The following is a 6451-nucleotide window of genomic DNA, read 5'->3' as shown; positions in this document are numbered from 1 at the left end:
CGTTTGTCCAAAATTTCGAAGGAACAATGAAGTGACCCCCCCACCCCCAGAAAACAACCAACCAATGTGAGAAAGTGTCAAATTATTCACTTTTAAAGACCAGCCCACAGGTCCCAGAAGGACCTCAAAACCTCAATTCTACGATTAGGGAGAAGGCTTCAGACATCGATTTCCTATACTGCTTAAATTTTCCAGGCCCCAAGTTCCAAGTCTATCAAATGGGCATGGCATTAATGGACTGTGGTAGGCTGAGTAATCGTCTCCAAAGATTCCTACAGCCTACTTTTGGGAACCTGTGAATGTTACCTTACATGGCACAGGGGATTTTACAGATGTGATTAAAGTAAGGGTCTTGAGGTGGAAATTATCCTGGATTATCTGGTGAATTCTAAATGTAGTCACAAATGTCCTTAGAGAGAGAAGCAGAGAGAGACTGGCAACAGAAAAGAAGAAGGCCATGTGACAACAGAAGCAGATTCAGAGAAAGAAGATGCCAAGCCTCTGGCTTTGAAGATGAAGAAGGGGCCCACGAGCCAAGGAATACTCTAGAAGCAACAAACGTAAGGAAATGGGACTCTCCTGGAGCCTCCAGAAGGAGCTAGCCAATACTTTTATTTTAGCCCCGTAAGACTGTCTTTGAACTTCTGACTTTCAGAATTGAGAATAAATCTGAATTATTCCAAGCCACTGAGTCTGTGATCATCTGTAACAGCAGCAAGAAGAAAACAAATACACTGGATGTCAGTTCACTCTTAGGAAAATCATGCACCTGGCTCACAGACTAGTGCTCTCAAGGCCTGGAGCAGGGCCAGGGGGAGACAGGGAAAGGGGTTGTAGATCCAGTTCCCCTGATCCACAGCTGCTGGACTCCCCTGCCTCGCTTGGGGGCTCCCTGGGTGTTCCCACTGCACAGCCTCCCCTCAGCCAGGAGCCGGGCAGGAGAAGGACTTTAGGGCACGTCTGCTGACTGACTGAGTTCTGGGTGTTTGCAGCTCAGGCAGCCTGGGCACGAATAAGGCCAGGTTCGAGCTGGACCAGCAGCAGGAGTTGTGCACCTACAGAAAGGCGTGCAGGCCTGCAGAATGAATGAGCGCAGCCCCGATGAACAAGGCCAGCAACACTCGGGCTCCCTCAGGGCCCTCAGAGACCCAGCTGAGAGCAGGACACGGAGCCGGAGCCGAAGGAGGGGAACTGTCCACCCACCTCTGCCACCGATGTGCCCTGTGACTTCAGACAAGTCTCCCCCGACCCTGCTCGTTGGGCCCCCATCTCCCAGTCTGTGGGCAGCATGTGAGCTGGGTGACGCCCAAGGAGCCAGCCCGCTCTGATGCTGGGTAGCCCCAGACTCCAGCCAGGCTGACCCCAGTGGACACTCAGCACTTGGAGGTTCACAGAGTCAAAGGCTCGGGGAGAGCACATCCCAGGACCTGCAAAAGCCAGGTGAAAGAGGCAATGCCAGGAATGAACCGTCAAAATGTTTTGTCTAAAAACGGGCCGACGCAGCCTGCAAAATGCCTATTGTACATGGATCCTAAACCAACAGAGACTGAACAGAGCATGCCAGATAAATGTACAGAAAACGGGAGCGGCCCACTGTGGGCAGAAAACACATGAACCGGTTCCTAGGAGAGAAAGGTGGCTGAAAAGGGGCCCAGGGCTCTGGGGTCTTCTCAGTGACAGCACTGACCAAGAATCTTCCAAGACTCCCTCTCAACTGCCTGGGAAGAGAGAGGCCTCTTAACCAGCACAGAGTGAGCTGGTGTGTTATTTGCATTTATGGTAATCCCCTGTGGCCGGTTAGGGAGCTGAACTTGGAGAGGAAAAGCACCTGCTCAAGGTCAGAAGGCTACAAAGTGGCTGAATTAGGATTCAACACCACGGCTGTTGAACCCCAAACCCCAAAGCTTTTAGCCACTAGGCAAACTACAGAGATGAAGTAAGACAATGTTTCCCATAGTAGACCATCCCGGGTCACTGACAGAAAGTTCTGGAGGTTACAGCACATGCCTAAGCTTTGGAGTGGTCATGGTAAAAGGAAGTGATCACGCTTGTCCAACAAACAAATGTCCATCACTCTATCAAGAACACAAACAAGGACGAAAGGACTGAGCATGGTATGGGATTGTCCCTCAGGAACCCCCGAGGCCAACAGCGGGCACTGGCTTGCTCTCAGAAAGGACTTTACTATGGGTCAGAGCTGAAGGTGGAATGGGCCCCCAGAGGTAGTGAGCTTCCCATCACAAGGGATGTTCACAGAAAACCTTTCCAGGGTGTCCGGGTGGCTCAGTCGGTTAAGCGTCCGACTTCGGCTCAGGTCATGAGTTCCAGCCCCGCATCGGTCTCTGTGCTGACAGCTCAGAGCCTGGAGCCTCCTTCAAATTCTATGTCTGCCTCTCTCTCTGCCCCTCCCCAGCTTGCTCTCTCTCTCTCTCCCCCTCTCTGTCTCTCTCTCTCTCTCTCCCAAAAATAAACATTTTAAAAAAACCTTTTTTTTTAAAGAAAACCTTTCCAAAACACAGACTTGACACTATCTGCCTCATCCTCGGTGTTATAGGCTCTTCCCAGTCTCACACACATCTCTTTGCCACCAGCCTATTCTCTACACACTGGAACCTCTTACCAAGTTCAGGCCTCTCAGCCCTCAACCACACTGCCCCTCTGCTGAAACATCCATGAGCCCTTCCGACTCCTCCAGACTCCACAGTTTTTATGGATCTGCTCAAACACCGCTCCTTGGCCAGCCACACCGCAAGCAGGTCTGGGGACACGATGTCTATGCTCCCGTGCAATCAACTTCCTATTTGCCTCCTTCCCCACCTCTCTGGTGGTCATCCAACAGCAGTAACTTTGCTCCCATTACCTACCACCACGCCTAACTCTAAGTCGGCCCCTATTAATGTTTTTGCGTGACAGTAACTGGCTTACGGTTTGCACCCCTAAGCCAGGCTTGCTGCCTTCCCGTCTTCCTGGAGAGAAAGCCAGCACGCCCACAGCGCTGCTCCTGAAAGCTCTGAACTCAGAGTGAAAGCCGGCCCTGCTCTGCCGGGAAGCCTGCGGCTGGGTAGCTAATCAGGTCATCTTTGAAGCTGAGACCACAACAATTTTATTTAAAAAAATTAAAAAGCTCAAGGAAGAAATAATCAAGGAGCTCAATTAGGGACATCTGGGCTCAGAAATCATAAAAGTCAGTGATATTTTACAAAGAAGAAGGCTTTCCCGATTCTCAAGGGACACACCGAGGTTCGTCGGTGTCCAACCATTTGCACCTCCTCCCTCATGGAGATTAAGACACATCTCCCCAGCCTCCCTCTGCATCTCTGCTGTTTCAACACTGAAGACAATCCTCTGGCACATGGCCGTATGGGCCAGATGGTTAGCACTTCTTCAGGCAGGATACAGTTCCATTCCTTCCTCACGACGGGAATGTGGGGGCTGGCTCTTGGTGGAACCCAATGACGGACAGAAGCAACAGTTCCCTCTCTTCCAAGGAAATGTGCGTGGAGAGCCACCCAGGGCCCTGACATCAGCCAATTCCAATTCAATGTCTCTGACCAAGTCATCCCATGGAATACCCCAGTAAGCTCTCATGGGAACACATGGGCACAACCAGGGGTGACCTTCTAGCAGACAGCATCGGACTCAATAATATTTCAAACCCCCCATGCTTGTACAGACCTTTGTTATTTGCAAATGGCTTGTGCACACCCTCTTTCATTCAGCAGCCCCAGAATGTTCAGAGAAGATGCCACTGGTCTCTCCCTGTTGCACATACAGAGCCCAAGTCCCAGAGAAGGGAAGAGACTTTCCCAGACTGTTTCCTGATTTCTAACTCCAAGGTCTCCTTATAGTGCCTTCACCATCTCTGCAGCACAGAGTAAGAGATCAGTAAGTGTTTTCAGTTTAATTGTATTTCTGCACTGAAACAATGAAAAGATGGCTCTTGGTGTTGGTGTGGATCTATTTTAGGGAGCACAGGATAAGGTGTCCAAATGGTGGGGGTGCATCCTGAGTGCCCCACTCACGACCCAGCAGAGACATTCACACATCTCATGAACTGAGCCAATGCACTCTCATGGCCCAGAACGATCCACCCTCCCCCTGGGGATCACATGGCTGCCAGGGGCCAAGAGCAAGTTTTGAACCCGAGCTGCCCGACCACAAAGTCCCTGCATCACCTCCCAGAGGAGGCTTGACTTGTTGCCCATCCCAGCCACCAATCTCCTCTTTCGGTGTCCCTTTTGACTCCTGAGGCTCCATCTCTCAGATTTTTGGCATTTGTATCTCGTGGCTCACCTCCACTGACATAGTGGGGTGTTGAATGACTCTATATTTGTCACCTATACCTTAAGAGAAACAACTGTGGGTCACACATCAGCTCCTTCAGGAGGACTAGGGTTTTCTACCATCTTCTCCGGTGATCCCTTGCATAAGGAACCAGAGAGTCGCCAGGGAGGGGTGTTCGGGTCAGGGCCCTTCTCTGGCGGCCCTGCCCCGGAAGCACACCTATGGATTTGGCAGGGAGCAGGTGCAGAGGAGTTTCTGCCAGGCCACCTCGAGGGAGTGCAGTTTCAAATTCCTCATGAACACTGATCCTCGAGAGTCACTTGGAAGTTCACACTGCAAGATGCATGAACAGCCCACTTTTTGCAGAGAACTAGGTGGGGGCAGTTCAGGCAGAAGACCAACTGGTTCCAAAGAGGCAGTGCACAGCTGCAATCTGGGCCCTGGTCTGTGCAGCCTCCCACACATCCCAATCCTTCCAGTCAGAGGGAGGAGGGTGCTGGGTCTGCCTGCTCTCATCACTCCACTGGACAAAATCTTCCTCCTTTGCCCTCTCTTCTCCCTCTCCAGGTGACAAGGCAGAAGGCCATTTACCACCCACGGTGTCGCCACGCCGGGGCCGGCCCACGTGTAGCAGTCAGGAGAAGCCAGGTTGTGTCACTGCGACAACTGACTCCCACTCAGTGGCTTCTCCCCAGGCACGGTTTGTCACTTGCACGTATGCGCACGGCAGAGTTTGTCCTCACCCCTCCCGTGGCAGGAGAAGCAAACGTAGCAAATCATACTCCAGCCCTGAGAACTTCTGTCCAGGGTGATACACACATTTTTCCTTATGTTTCATTGGCCCCAAGCAAGTCGGAGGCATTGCCTAATTTTAATGGATCAGAAGTATGGTTCTACCACTTGCCCAGAGGCGAACGGCAAATATTGGGTGAACAGCATGAAGGACTACCACACCATGATAGCAGAAACAATAACAATGATAAAATATTAAAAGAAGCTGACATTTATTGGTATTTACCATACACCAGGCATTGGGCTAAGTGCTTTGTATCCTTTATTTCATTTAATATTTACAACAAGGTGGATGTTAATATAAAGCCTGAATTTATAGGTGAAGAAATGGAGGCTCGTGACTCCAAGGGACTTGCCCAAGGTCAGCTGGTACGTGATGGCCTGGGACTTAAACCCAGGACCCTAAGGCACTAAGACCATGATGTTAATCTCTCCGCCACCCTGCGCCCACACATATTTAGGGACACTTGGAATGGGCAAAAGACAACCACGCTGACTTTGAGGGAATAGTCAGAAACACTGCTTTTTCATCTTACTCTCAAGCCACGGAGCCCTGTCACATGTAGCAGGTGGCTTCAAGGCCCAGGAGGAAAGCACCTTTCTTGAATCAAAGCAGTTCAGATTTGCTGATCATCCAATCAGCTTGCCATGGTGTGCCAGGACCCACACCCGGCAGCTATGTGACTCCTCACTCATCGAATTCTCGTGCCTCTGACAGGTAAGTCTCACTGGCCCCATTTTGCAACTGAGAAATCCAAGGCCCACAGCTAATCAGAACAGGGCCGTGAACCCAGATCTGCTGGCTCTAAGGCTTGTGATGACCAAGAAAGATCTTTTTGTGGGGAGGCCAGCCCAGGGGTGTGTGTGGCTGGAGAGGACCAGCTCAGGGAAGGAGTCCCTGAGTCCGTACAAATGTGGGTATGCTTCTCCAAGCCAGCCCCTTCCTTTCTCAGGCTCGGAGGAAGGCCTGAGGAAGAAGGTGGCCCTGGACAGGGCAGCCTCTGAGTGATTGGTAAGCCCCCACTGGAGACACCTTCCTCTTAGTGAAAGGCATCTGTGCCTCTGGGAGTCCTCCTGGGAAGGCAAACAGGAAGTCCCTGCCAGGCAGTTCAGTGCAATGAAAGCAGATGGCTTTGGAGTCCAGGACAGATACCATCTCTACCGCTTGAAAGCTGTGTGACTCCGGGCAAGTCACTTAACCTCTCTGAGCCCTGGTTTCCACAAAACAACAGAATGGGGCAGGATCTTCCTGAGGGTTTCATCCTTGGTCTTGTTTCAGGAACTAACTATTCTCTGATGAACTCAAGCAAAGGCCCTGGGGCAACAAAAGGTAAGTGGGAGAGTCAGTGAATGGAACTCCACGGGATAGCGGGAG

General features: G+C 51.3%; 1 long non-coding RNA gene across 2 annotated transcripts in view; it reads right to left on the bottom strand.

Annotated features, from left to right (window-relative positions):
• LOC147573425 (uncharacterized) overlaps nt 1–6451 on the bottom strand; it is a 783429-nt gene that overhangs the window by 594000 nt on the left and 182978 nt on the right. The gene's annotated exons all lie outside the window — the stretch shown is intronic.

Source organism: Puma concolor, chromosome E2, assembly GCF_028749965.1.
Source record: "Puma concolor isolate L17-30 chromosome E2, mPumCon1.1.hap2, whole genome shotgun sequence".
Classification (NCBI taxonomy): Eukaryota; Metazoa; Chordata; class Mammalia; order Carnivora; family Felidae; genus Puma; species Puma concolor.
The sequence above is the reverse complement of the archived record's forward strand: the minus strand, read 5'-3'. Positions and strand labels throughout refer to the sequence as shown.